Source organism: Carcharodon carcharias, unplaced genomic scaffold, assembly GCF_017639515.1.
Source record: "Carcharodon carcharias isolate sCarCar2 unplaced genomic scaffold, sCarCar2.pri scaffold_776_ctg1, whole genome shotgun sequence".
Lineage (NCBI taxonomy): Eukaryota > Metazoa > Chordata > Chondrichthyes > Lamniformes > Lamnidae > Carcharodon > Carcharodon carcharias.
The window spans coordinates 93388-106331 of NW_024471108.1; positions in this window are offsets into that span (position 1 = coordinate 93388).

Genomic DNA, 12944 nt, shown 5'->3' on the forward strand with positions numbered 1-12944 from the left:
CTCTCCACTGGGTGTTGAGGTTCTCTTTGGTGATGCCTCTCCAGTGGGTGTTGAGTTTCTCTGTGGTGTCACCTCTCCAGTGGGTGTTGAGTTCTCTGGGGTGTCACCTCTTCAGTGGGTGCTGAGTTTCTCTGTGGTGACACCTCTCCAGTGGGTGTTGAGGTTCTCTGTGGTGACACCTCTCTAGTGGGTGCTGAGTTTCTCTGTGGTGTCACCTCTCCAGTGGGTGCTGAGTTTCGCTGTGGTGATGCCTCTCCAGTGGGTGCTGAGTTTCTCTCTGGTGTCACCTCTCCAGTGGGAGTTGAGGTTCTCTGTGGTGACCCCTCTCCAGTGGGTGATGAGGTTCTCTGTGGTGAAGCCTCTCCAGTGGGTGCTGAGTTTCTCTGTGGTGATGCCTCTCCAGTGGGTGCTGAGTTTCTCTGGGGTGAAGCCTCTCCAGTGGGTGCTGAGGTTCTCTGTGCTGACCCCTCTCCAGTGGGTGTTGAGGTTCTCTGTGGCATCACCTCTCCAGTGGGTGCTGAGTTTCTCTGTGGTGTCACCTCTCCAGTGGGTGCTGAGTTTCTCTGTGGTGTCACCTCTCCAGTCGGTGTTGAGGTTCTCTGTGGCATCACCTCTCCAGTGGATGCTGAGTTTCTCTGTGGTGTCACCTCTCCAGTGGGAGTTGAGGTTCTCTGTGGTGACCCCTCTCTAGTGGGTGATGAGGTTCTCTGTGGTGAAGCCTCTCCAGTAGGTGTTGAGGTTCTCTGTGGTGATCCCTCTCCAGTGGGTGTTGAGGTTCTCTTCGGTGACCCCTCTCCAGTGGGAGTTGAGGTTCTCTGTGGTGATCCCTCTCCAGTGGGTGCTGAGTTTCTCTGTGGTGATCGCTCTCCAGTGGGTGTTGAGATTCTCTGTGGTGATCCCTCCCCAGTGGGTGTTGAGGTTCTTTGTGGTGATGCCTCTCCAGTGGGTGTTGAGTTTCTCTGTGGTGTCACCTCTCCAGTGGGTGTTGAGTTCTCTGTGGTGTCACCTCTTCAGTGGGTGCTGAGTTTCTCTGTGGTGACACCTCTCCAGAGGGTGTTGAGGTTCTCTGTGGTGACACCTCTCCAGTGGGTGCTGAGTTTCTCTGTGGTGTCACCTCTCCAGTGGGTGCTGAGTTTCGCTGTGGTGATGCCTCTCCAGTGGGTGCTGAGTTTCTCTGTGGTGTCACCTCTCCAGTCGGTGTTGAGGTTCTCTGTGGCATCACCTCTCCAGTGGGTGCTGAGTTTCTCTCTGGTGTCACCTCTCCAGTGGGAGTTGAGGTTCTCTGTGGTGACCCCTCTCCAGTGGGTGATGAGGTTCTCTGTGGTGAAGCCTCTCCAGTGGGTGCTGAGTTTCTCTGTGGTGATGCCTCTCCAGTGGGTGCTGAGTTTCTCTGGGGTGAAGCCTCTCCAGTGGGTGCTGAGGTTCTCTGTGCTGACCCCTCTCCAGTGGGTGTTGAGGTTCTCTGTGGCATCACCTCTCCAGTGGGTGCTGAGTTTCTCTGTGGTGTCACCTCTCCAGTGGGTGCTGAGTTTCTCTGTGGTGTCACCTCTCCAGTCGGTGTTGAGGTTCTCTGTGGCATCACCTCTCCAGTGGATGCTGAGTTTCTCTGTGGTGTCACCTCTCCAGTGGGAGTTGAGGTTTGCTGTGGTGACCCCTCTCTAGTGGGTGATGAGGTTCTCTGTGGTGAAGCCTCTCAAGTAGGTGTTGAGGTTCTCTGTGGTGATCCCTCTCCAGTGGGTGTTGAGGTTTTCTGCGGTGACCCCTCTCCAGTGGGAGTTGAGGTTCTCTGTGGTGATCCCTCTCCAGTGGGTGCTGAGTTTCTCTGTGGTGATCGCTCTCCAGTGGGTGTTGAGATTCTCTGTGGTGATCCCTCTCCAGTGGGTGTTGAGGTTCTCTGTGGTGATGCCTCTCCAGTGGGTGCTGAGTTTCTCTGTGGTGATCCCTCAACAGTGGGTGTTGAGGTTCTCTGTGGTGATGCCTCTCCAGTGGGTGCTGAGGTTCTCTGTGGTGACCCCTCTCCAGTGCGTGTTGAGGTTCTCTGTAGTGACCCCTCTCCAGTGGGTGTTGAGGTTCTCTGTGGTGATGCCGCTCCAGTGGGTGTTGAGGTTCTCTGTGGTGATCCCTCTCCAGTGGGTGCTGAGTTTCTCTGTGGTGATGCCTCTCCAGTGGGTGCTGAGTTTCTCTGTGGTGATGCCTCTCCAGTAGGTGCTGAGATTCTCTGTGGTGATGCCTCTCCAGTGGGTGCTGAGTTTCTCTGTGGTGATGCCTCTCCAGTGGGTGCTGAGTTTCTCTGTGGTGATGCCTCTCCAGTGGGTGCTGAGTTTCTCTGTGGTGAAGCATCTCCAGTGGGTGTTGAGGTTCTCTGTGGTGACCCCTCTTCAGTGGGTGTTGAGGTTCTCTGTGGTGACCCCTCTCCAGTGGGTGTTGAGGTTCTCTGTGGTGAAGCCTCTCCAGTGGGTGTTGAGGTTCTCTGTGGTGACCCCTCTCCAGTGGGTGCTGAGTTTCTCTGTGCTGATGCCTCTCCAGTGGGTGCTGAGTTTCTCTGTGGTGATGCCTCTCCAGTGGGTGCTGAGTTTCTGGGTGGTGTCACCTCTCCAGTGGGTGCTGAGTTTCCCTGTGGTGATGCCTCTCCAGTGGGTGCTGAGTTTCTCTGTGGTGTCACCTCTCCAGTCGGTGTTGAGGTTCTCTGTGGCATCACCTCTCCAGTGGGTGCTGAGTTTCTCTGTGGTGTCACCTCTCCAGTGGGAGTTGAGGTTCTCTGTGGTGAAGCCTCTCCAGTGGGTGCTGAGTTTCTCTGTGGTGATGCCTCTCCAGTGGGTGCTGAGTTTCTCTGTGGTGAAGCCTCTCCAGTGGGTGCTGAGGTTCTCTGTGGTGACCCCTCTCCAGTGGGTGTTGAGGTTCTCTGTGGCATCACCTCTCCAGTGGGTGCTGAGTTTCTCTGTGGTGTCACCTCTCCAGTCGGTGTTGAGGTTCTCTGTGGCATCACCTCTCCAGTGGGTGCTGAGTTTCCCTGTGGTGTCAACTCTCCAGTGGGAGTTGAGGTTCTCTGTGGTGACCCCTCTCTAGTGGGTGTTGAGGTTCTCTGTGGTGAAGCCTCTCCAGAGGGTGCTGAGTTTCTCTGTGGTGATGCCTCTCCAGTGGGTGCTGAGGTTCTCTGTGATGATGCCTCTCCAGTGGGTGCTGAGGGTCTCTGTGGTGATGCCTCTCCAGTGGGTGTTGAGGTTCTCTGTGGTGACCCCTCTCCAGTGGGTGTTGAGTTTCTCTGTGGTGATGCCTCTCCAGTGGGTGTTGAGGTTCTCTGTGGTGATGCCTCTCCAGTGGGTGCTGAGTTTCTCTGTGGTGTCACCTCTCCAGTGGGTGCTGAGTTTACCTGTGGTGATGCCTCTCCAGTGGGTGCTGAGTTTCTCTGTGGTGTCACCTCTCCAGTCGGTGTTGAGGTTCTCTGTGGCATCACCTCTCCAGTGGGTGCTGAGTTTCTCTGTGGTGTCACCTCTCCAGTGGGAGTTGAGGTTCTCTGTGGTGACACCTCTCCAGTGGGTGATGAGGTTCTCAGTGGTGAAGCCTCTCCAGTGGGTGCTGAGTTTCTCTGTGGTGATGCCTCTCCAGTGGGTGCTGAGTTTCTCTGTGGTGAAGCCTCTCCAGTGGGAGCTGAGGTTCTCTGTGGTGACCCCTCTCCAGTGGGTGTTGAGGTTCTCTGTGGCATCACCTCTCCAGTGGGTGCTGAGTTTCTCTGTGGTGTCACCTTTCCAGTCAGTGTTGAGGTTCTCTGTGGCATCACCTCTCCAGTGGGTGCTGAGTTTCTCTGTGGTGTCACCTCTCCAGTGGGAGTTGAGGTTCTCCGTGGTGACCCCTCTCTAGTGGGTGATGAGGTTCTCTGTGGTGAAGCCTCTCCAGTGGGTGCTGAGTTTCTCTGTGGTGATGCCTCTCCAGTGGGTGCTGAGTTTCTCTGTGGTGAAGCCTCTCCAGTGGGTGCTGAGGTTCTCTGTGGTGACCCCTCTCCAGTGGGTGCTAGGTTCTCTGTGGTGACCCCTCTCCAGTGGATGTTGAGGTTCTCTGTGGTGAAGCCTCTCCAGTGGGTGTTGAGGTTCTCTGTGGTGATCCCTCTCCAGTGGGTGTTGAGGTTCTCTGTGGTGATGCCTCTCCAGTGCGTGCTGAGGGTCTCTGTGGTGATGCCTCTCCAGTGGGTGTTGAGTTTCCCTGTGGTGACACCTCTCCAGTGGGTGCTGAGTTTCTCTGTGGTGACCCCTCTCCAGTGGGTGTTGAGTTTCTCTGTGGTGACACCTCTCCAGTGGGTGCTGAGTTTCTCTGTGGTGATGCCTCTCCAGTGGGTGTTGAGGTTCTCTGTGCTGAAGCCTCTCCAGTGGGTGCTGAGTTTCTCTGTGGTGTCACCTCTCCAGTGGGTGTTGAGGTTCTCTGTGGTGATGTCTCTCCAGTGGGTGCTGAGTTTCTGTGTGGTGATGCCTCTCCAGTGGGTGCTGAGTTTCTCTGTGGTGTCACCTCTCCAGTCAGTGTTGAGGTTCTCTGTGGCATCACCTCTCCAGTGGGTGCTGAGTTTCTCTGTGGTGTCACCTCTCCAGTGGGAGCTGAGGTTCTCTGTGGTGACCCCTCTCCAGTGGATGATGAGGTTCTCTGTGGTGAAGCCTCTCCAGTGGGTGCTGAGTTTCTCTGTGGTGAGACCTCTCCAGTGGGTGTTGAGTTTCTCTGTGGTGACCCCTCTCCAGTAGGTGTTGAGGTTCTCTGTGATGATCCCTCTCCAGTGGGTGTTGAGGTTCTCTGTGGTGACCCCTCTCCAGTGGGTGTTGAGGTTCTCTGTGGTGAAGCCTCTCCAGTGGGTGTTGAGGTTCTCTGCGGTGACCCCTCTCCAGTGGGTGTTGAGGTTCTCTGTGGTGAAGCCTCTCCAGTGGGTGTTGAGGTTCTCTGTGGTGACACCTCTCCAGTGGGTGTTGAGTTTCTCTGTGGTCTCACCTCTCCAGTGGGTGCTGAGTTTCTCTGTGGTGACGCCTCTCCAGTGGGTGTTGAGTTTCTCTGTGGTGACACCTCTCCAGTGGGTGTTGAGGTTCTCTGTGGTGATGCCTCTCCAGTGGGAGATGAGTTTCTCTTTGGTGATGCCTCTACAGTGGGTGTTGAGTTTCTCTGTGGTGTCACCTCTCCAGTGGGTGCTGAGTTTCTCTGTGGTGATGCCTCTCCAGTGGGTGATGAGTTTCTCTGTGGTGATCCCTCTCCAGTGGGTGTTGAGTTTCTCTGTGGTGTCACCTCTCCAGTGGGTGTTGAGTTTCTCTGTGGTGACTCCTCTCCAGTGGGTGCTGAGTTTCTCTGTGGTGACCCCTCTCCAGTGGGTGTTGAGTTTCTCTGTTGTGATCCCTCTCCAGTGGGTGCTGAGTTTCTCTGTGGTGTCACCTCTCCAGTGGGTGTTGAGTTTCTCTGTGGTGAAGCCTCTCCAGTGGGTGCTGAGTTTCTCTGTGGTGACCCCTCTCCAGTGGGTGTTGAGTTTCTCTGTGGTGAAGCCTCTCCAGTGGGTGCTGAGTTTCTCTGTGGTGTCACCTCTCCAGTGGGTGTTGAGGTTCTCTGTGGTGATGCCTCTCCAGTGGGTGTTGAGGTTCTCTGTGGTGTCACCTCTCCAGTGGGTGTTGAGGTTCTCTGTGGTGACACCTCTCCAGTGGGTGTTGAGGTTCTCTGTGGTGTCACCTCTCCAGTGGGTGCTGGGTTTCTCTGTGGTGAAGCCTCTCCAGTGGGTGCTGAGTTTCTCTGTGGTGATGCCTCTCCAGTGGGTGCTGAGTTTCACTGTGGTGATCCCTCTCCAGTGGGTGCTGAGTTTCTCTGTGGTGATGACTCTCCAGTGGGTGTTGAGGTTCTCTGTGGCGAAGCCTCTCCAGTGGGTGCTGAGTTTTTCTGTGGTGATGACTCTCCAGTGGGTGCTGAGTTTCTCTGTGGGATGCCTCTCCAGTGGGTGTTGAGGTTCTCTGTGGTGATCCCTCTCCAGTGGGTGTTGAGTTTCTCTGTGGTGACCCCTCTCCAGTGGGTGTTGAGGTTCTCTGTGGTGATGCCTCTCCAGTGGGTGTTGAGTTTCTCTGTGGTGATGCCTCTCCAGTGGGTGTTGAGTTTCTCTGTGGTGATCCCTCTCCAGTGGGTTATGAGTTTCTCTGTGGTGACCCCACTCCAGTGGGTGTTGAGTTTCTCTGTGGTGTCACCTCTCCAGTGGGTGCTGAGTTTCTCTGTGGTGATGCCTCTCCATTGGGTGCTGAGTTTCTCTGTGGTGATGCCTCTCCAGTGGGTGTTGAGTTTCTCTGTGGTGTCAACTCTCCAGTGGGTGTTGAGTTTCTCTGTGGTGACACCTCTCCAGTGGGTGTTGAGTATCTCTGTGGTGTCACCTCTGCAGTGGGTGCTGAGTTTCTCTGTGGTGATGCCTCTCCAGTGGGTGTTGAGGTTCTCTGTGGTGATGCCTCTCCACTGGGTGTTGAGGTTCTCTTTGGTGATGCCTCTCCAGTGGGTGTTGAGTTTCTCTGTGGTGTCACCTCTCCAGTGGGTGTTGAGTTCTCTGGGGTGTCACCTCTTCAGTGGGTGCTGAGTTTCTCTGTGGTGACACCTCTCCAGTGGGTGTTGAGGTTCTCTGTGGTGACACCTCTCTAGTGGGTGCTGAGTTTCTCTGTGGTGTCACCTCTCCAGTGGGTGCTGAGTTTCGCTGTGGTGATGCCTCTCCAGTGGGTGCTGAGTTTCTCTCTGGTGTCACCTCTCCAGTGGGAGTTGAGGTTCTCTGTGGTGACCCCTCTCCAGTGGGTGATGAGGTTCTCTGTGGTGAAGCCTCTCCAGTGGGTGCTGAGTTTCTCTGTGGTGATGCCTCTCCAGTGGGTGCTGAGTTTCTCTGGGGTGAAGCCTCTCCAGTGGGTGCTGAGGTTCTCTGTGCTGACCCCTCTCCAGTGGGTGTTGAGGTTCTCTGTGGCATCACCTCTCCAGTGGGTGCTGAGTTTCTCTGTGGTGTCACCTCTCCAGTGGGTGCTGAGTTTCTCTGTGGTGTCACCTCTCCAGTCGGTGTTGAGGTTCTCTGTGGCATCACCTCTCCAGTGGATGCTGAGTTTCTCTGTGGTGTCACCTCTCCAGTGGGAGTTGAGGTTCTCTGTGGTGACCCCTCTCTAGTGGGTGATGAGGTTCTCTGTGGTGAAGCCTCTCCAGTAGGTGTTGAGGTTCTCTGTGGTGATCCCTCTCCAGTGGGTGTTGAGGTTCTCTTCGGTGACCCCTCTCCAGTGGGAGTTGAGGTTCTCTGTGGTGATCCCTCTCCAGTGGGTGCTGAGTTTCTCTGTGGTGATCGCTCTCCAGTGGGTGTTGAGATTCTCTGTGGTGATCCCTCCCCAGTGGGTGTTGAGGTTCTTTGTGGTGATGCCTCTCCAGTGGGTGTTGAGTTTCTCTGTGGTGTCACCTCTCCAGTGGGTGTTGAGTTCTCTGTGGTGTCACCTCTTCAGTGGGTGCTGAGTTTCTCTGTGGTGACACCTCTCCAGAGGGTGTTGAGGTTCTCTGTGGTGACACCTCTCCAGTGGGTGCTGAGTTTCTCTGTGGTGTCACCTCTCCAGTGGGTGCTGAGTTTCGCTGTGGTGATGCCTCTCCAGTGGGTGCTGAGTTTCTCTGTGGTGTCACCTCTCCAGTCGGTGTTGAGGTTCTCTGTGGCATCACCTCTCCAGTGGGTGCTGAGTTTCTCTCTGGTGTCACCTCTCCAGTGGGAGTTGAGGTTCTCTGTGGTGACCCCTCTCCAGTGGGTGATGAGGTTCTCTGTGGTGAAGCCTCTCCAGTGGGTGCTGAGTTTCTCTGTGGTGATGCCTCTCCAGTGGGTGCTGAGTTTCTCTGGGGTGAAGCCTCTCCAGTGGGTGCTGAGGTTCTCTGTGCTGACCCCTCTCCAGTGGGTGTTGAGGTTCTCTGTGGCATCACCTCTCCAGTGGGTGCTGAGTTTCTCTGTGGTGTCACCTCTCCAGTGGGTGCTGAGTTTCTCTGTGGTGTCACCTCTCCAGTCGGTGTTGAGGTTCTCTGTGGCATCACCTCTCCAGTGGATGCTGAGTTTCTCTGTGGTGTCACCTCTCCAGTGGGAGTTGAGGTTTGCTGTGGTGACCCCTCTCTAGTGGGTGATGAGGTTCTCTGTGGTGAAGCCTCTCCAGTAGGTGTTGAGGTTCTCTGTGGTGATCCCTCTCCAGTGGGTGTTGAGGTTTTCTGCGGTGACCCCTCTCCAGTGGGAGTTGAGGTTCTCTGTGGTGATCCCTCTCCAGTGGGTGCTGAGTTTCTCTGTGGTGATCGCTCTCCAGTGGGTGTTGAGATTCTCTGTGGTGATCCCTCTCCAGTGGGTGTTGAGGTTCTCTGTGGTGATGCCTCTCCAGTGGGTGCTGAGTTTCTCTGTTGTGATCCCTCAACAGTGGGTGTTGAGGTTCTCTGTGGTGATGCCTCTCCAGTGGGTGCTGAGGTTCTCTGTGGTGACCCCTCTCCAGTGCGTGTTGAGGTTCTCTGTAGTGACCCCTCTCCAGTGGGTGTTGAGGTTCTCTGTGGTGATGCCGCTCCAGTGGGTGTTGAGGTTCTCTGTGGTGATCCCTCTCCAGTGGGTGCTGAGTTTCTCTGTGGTGATGCCTCTCCAGTGGGTGCTGAGTTTCTCTGTGGTGATGCCTCTCCAGTAGGTGCTGAGATTCTCTGTGGTGATGCCTCTCCAGTGGATGCTGAGTTTCTCTGTGGTGATGCCTCTCCAGTGGGTGCTGAGTTTCTCTGTGGTGATGCCTCTCCAGTGGGTGCTGAGTTTCTCTGTGGTGAAGCATCTCCAGTGGGTGTTGAGGTTCTCTGTGGTGACCCCTCTTCAGTGGGTGTTGAGGTTCTCTGTGGTGACCCCTCTCCAGTGGGTGTTGAGGTTCTCTGTGGTGAAGCCTCTCCAGTGGGTGTTGAGGTTCTCTGTGGTGACCCCTCTCCAGTGGGTGCTGAGTTTCTCTGTGCTGATGCCTCTCCAGTGGGTGCTGAGTTTCTCTGTGGTGATGCCTCTCCAGTGGGTGTTGAGGTTCTCTGTGGTGACCCCTCTCCAGTGGGTGCTGAGTTTCTCTGTGGTGATGCCTCTCCAGTGGGTGCTGAGTTTCTCTGCGGTGACCCCTCTCCAGAGTGTGTTGAGGTTCTCTGTGGTGTCACCTCTCCAGTGGGTGTTGAGGTTCTCTGTGGTGATCCCTCTCCAGTGGGTGCTGAGGTTCTCTGTGGTGACCCCTCTCCAGTGGGTGCTGAGTTTCTCTGTGGTGATGCCTCTCCAGTGGGTGTTGAGGTTCTCTGTGGTGAAGTCTCTCCAGTGCGTGTTGAGGTTCTCTGTGGTGATCCCTCTACAGTGGGTGCTGAGTTTCTCTGTGGTGATGCCTCTCCAGTGGGTGCTGAGTTTCTCTGTGGTGTCACCTCTCTAGTGGGTGATGAGTTTCTCTGTGGTGAAGCCTCTCCAGTGGGTGCTGAGTTTCTCTGTGGTGACCCCTCTCCAGTGGGTGTTGAGTTTCTCTGTGGTGTCACCTCTCCAGTGGGTGCTGACGTTCTCTGTGGTGACCCCTCTGCTGTGGGAGCTGAGGTTCTCTGTGGTGATGGCTCTCCAGCGGGTGCTGAGGGTCTCTGTGGTGACCACTCTCCAGTGGGTGTTGAGTTTCTCTGTGGTGATCCCTCTCCAGTGGGTGCTGAGTTTCTCTGTGGTGACCCCTGAACAGTGGGCGTTGAGGTTCTCTGTGTTGTCACCTCTCCAGTGGGTGTTGAGGTTCTCTGTGGTGATGCCTCTCCAGTGGGTGTTGAGGTTCTCTGTGGTGATGCCTCTCCAGTGGGTGTTGAGGTTCTCTGTGGTGATGCCTCTGCAGTGGGTGTTGAGGTTCTCTGTGGTGATGCCTCTCCAGTGGGTGTTGAGGTTCACTGTGGTGATGCCTCTCCAGTGGGTGCTGAGTTTCTATGTGGTGAAGCCTCTCCAGTGGGTGCTGAGTTTCTCTGAGGTGACCCCTCTCCAGTGGGTGTTGAGGTTCTCTGTGGTGTCACCTCTCCAGTGGGTGCTGACGTTCTCTGTGGTGACCCCTCTGCAGTGGGAGCTGAGGTTCTCTGTGGAGATGCCTCTCCAGCGGGTTCTGAGGGACTCTGTGGTGACCACTCTCCAGTGGGTGTTGAGATTCTCTGTGGTGACCCCTCTCCAGTGGGTGTTGAGGTTCTCTGTGGTTTCACCTCTCCAGTGGGTGTTGAGCTTCTCTGTGGTGATGCCTCTCCAGTGGGTGCAGAGTTTCTCTGTGGTAATGCCTCTCCAGCGGGTGCTGAGTTTCTCTGTGGTGACCCCTCTCCTGTGGGTGTTGAGGTTCTCTGTGGTGATGCCTCTCCAGTGGGTGTTGAGGTTCTCTGTGGTGATGCCTCTCCAGTTGGTGCTGAGGTTCTCTGTGGTGACCCCTCTCCAGTGGGTGTTGAGGTTCTCTGTGGTGATGCCTCTCCAGTGGGTGTTGAGTTTCTCTGTGGTGATGCCTCTCCAGTGGGTGTTGAGGTTCTCTGTGGTGTCACCTCTCCAGTGGGTGCTGAGGTACTCTGTGGTGATGCCTCTCCAGTGGGTGTTGAGGTTCTCTGTGGTGTCACCTCTCCAGTGGGTGTTGAGGTTCTCTGTGGTGTCACCTCTCCAGTGGGTGTTGAGGTTCTCAGTGGTGATGCCTCTCCAGTGGGTGCTGGTTTCTCTGTGGTGATGCCTCTCCAGTGGGTGCTGAGGTTCCCTGTGGTGTCACCTCTCCAGTGGGTGCTGAGGTTCTCTGTGGTGACCCCTCTCCAGTGGGTGTTGAGTTTCTCTGTAGTGACCCCTCTCCAGTGGGTGTTGAGGTTCTCTGTGGTGATGCCTCTCCAGTGGGTGCTGGTTTCTCTGTGGTGATGCCTCTCCAGTGGGTGCTGGGTTTCTCTGTAGTGATGCCTCTCCAGTGGGTGTTGAGGTTCTCTGTGGTGTCACCTCTCCAGTGGGTGTTGAGGTTCTCTGTGGTGTCACCTCTCCAGTGGGTGTTGAGGTTCTCTGTGGTGACCCCTCTCCATTGGGTGTTGAGTTTTACTGTGGTGACCCCTCTCCAGTGGTAGTTGAGGTTCTCTGTGGTGACACCTCTCCACTGGGTGCTGAGTTTCTCTGTGGTGATCGCTCTCCAGTGGGTGTTGAGATTCTCTGTGGTGATCCCTCTCCAGTGGGTGTTGAGGTTCTCTGTGGTGATGCCTCACCAGTGGGTGCTGGGTTTCTCTGTGGTGATCCCTCGCCAGTGGGTGTTGAGGTTCTCTGTGGTGATGCCTCTCCAGTGGGTGCTGAGGTTCTCTGTGGTGACCCCTCTCCAGTGGGTGTTGAGGTTCTCTGTAGTGACCCCTCTCCAGTGGGTGTTGAGGTTCTCTGTGGTGATGCCGCTCCAGTGGGTGTTGAGGTTCTCTGTGGTGATCCCTCTCCAGTGGGTGCTGAGTTTCTCTGTGGTGATGCCTCTCCAGTGGGTGCTGAGTTTCTCTGTGGTGATGCCTTTCCAGTGGGTGCTGAGTTTCTCTGTGGTGATGCCTCTCCAGTGGGTGCTGAGTTTCTCAGTGGTGAAGCATCTCCAGTGGGTGTTGAGGTTCTCTGTGGTGACCACTCTCCAGTGGGTGTTCAGGTTGTCTGTGGTGACCCCTCTCCAGTGGGTGTTGAGGTTCTCTGTGGTGAAGCCTCTCCAGTGGATGTTGAGGTTCTCTGTGGTGACCCCTCTCCAGTGGGTGCTGAGTTTCTCTGTGGTGACTCCTCTCCAAAGGGTGCTGAGTTTCTCTGTGGTGACCCCTCTCCAGTGGGTGTTGAGGTTCTCTGTGGTGATTCCTCTCCAGTGGGTGCTGAGTTTCTCTGTGGTGACGCCTCTCCAAAGGGTGCTGAGTTTCTCTGTGGTGATGCCTCTCCAGTGGGTGCTGAGTTTCTCTGTGGTGAAGCATCTCCAGTGGGTGTTGAGGTTCTCTGTGGTGACCCCTCTCCAGTGGGTGTTGAGGTTCTCTGTGGTGACCCCTCTCCAGTGGGTGTTGAGGTTCTCTGTGGTGAAGCCTCTCCAGTGGGTGTTGAGGTTCTCTGTGGTGACCCCTCTCCAGTGGGTGCTGAGTTTCTCTGTGCTGATGCCTCTCCAGTGGGTGCTGAGTTTCTCTGTGGTGACGCCTCTCCAAAGGGTGCTGAGTTTTTCTGTGGTGATGCCTCTCCAGTGGGTGCTGAGGTTCTCTGTGGTGATGCCTCTCCAGTGGGTGTTGAGGTTCTCTGTGGTGACCCCTCTCCAGTGGGTGCTGAGTTTCTCTGTGGTGATGCCTCTCCAGTGGGTGCTGAGTTTCTCTGTGGTGACCCCTCTCCAGAGTGTGTTGAGGTTCTCTGTGGTGTCACCTCTCCAGTGGGTGTTGAGGTTCTCTGTGGTGATCCCTCTCCAGTGGGTGTTGAGGTTCTCTGTGGTGATGCCTCTCCAGTGGGTGTTGAGGTTCTCTGTGGTGAAGTCTCTCCAGCGCGTGTTGAGGTTCTCTGTGGTGATCCCTCTACAGTGGGTGCTGAGTTTCTCTGTGGTGATGCCTCTCCAGTGGGTGCTGAGTTTCTCTGTGGTGTCACCTCTCTAGTGGGTGTTGAGGTTCTCTGTGGTGACGCCTCTCCAGTGGGTGCTGAGTTTCTCTGCGGTGACCCCTCTCCAGTGGGTGTTGAGTTTCTCTGTGGTGTCACCTCTCCAGTGGGTGCTGACGTTCTCTGTGGTGACCCCTCTGCAGTGGGAGCTGAGGTTCTCTGTGGTGATGCCTCTCCAGCGGGTGCTGAGGGTCTCTGTGGTGAACCACTCTCCAGTGGGTGTTGAGTTTCTCTGTGGTGATCCCTCTCCAGTGGGTGCTGAGTTTCTCTGTGGTGACCCCTCAACAGTGGGCGTTGAGGTTCTCTGTGTTGTCACCTCTCCAGTGGGTGTTGAGGTTCTCTGTGGTGATGCCTCTCCAGTGGGTGTTGAGGTTCTCTG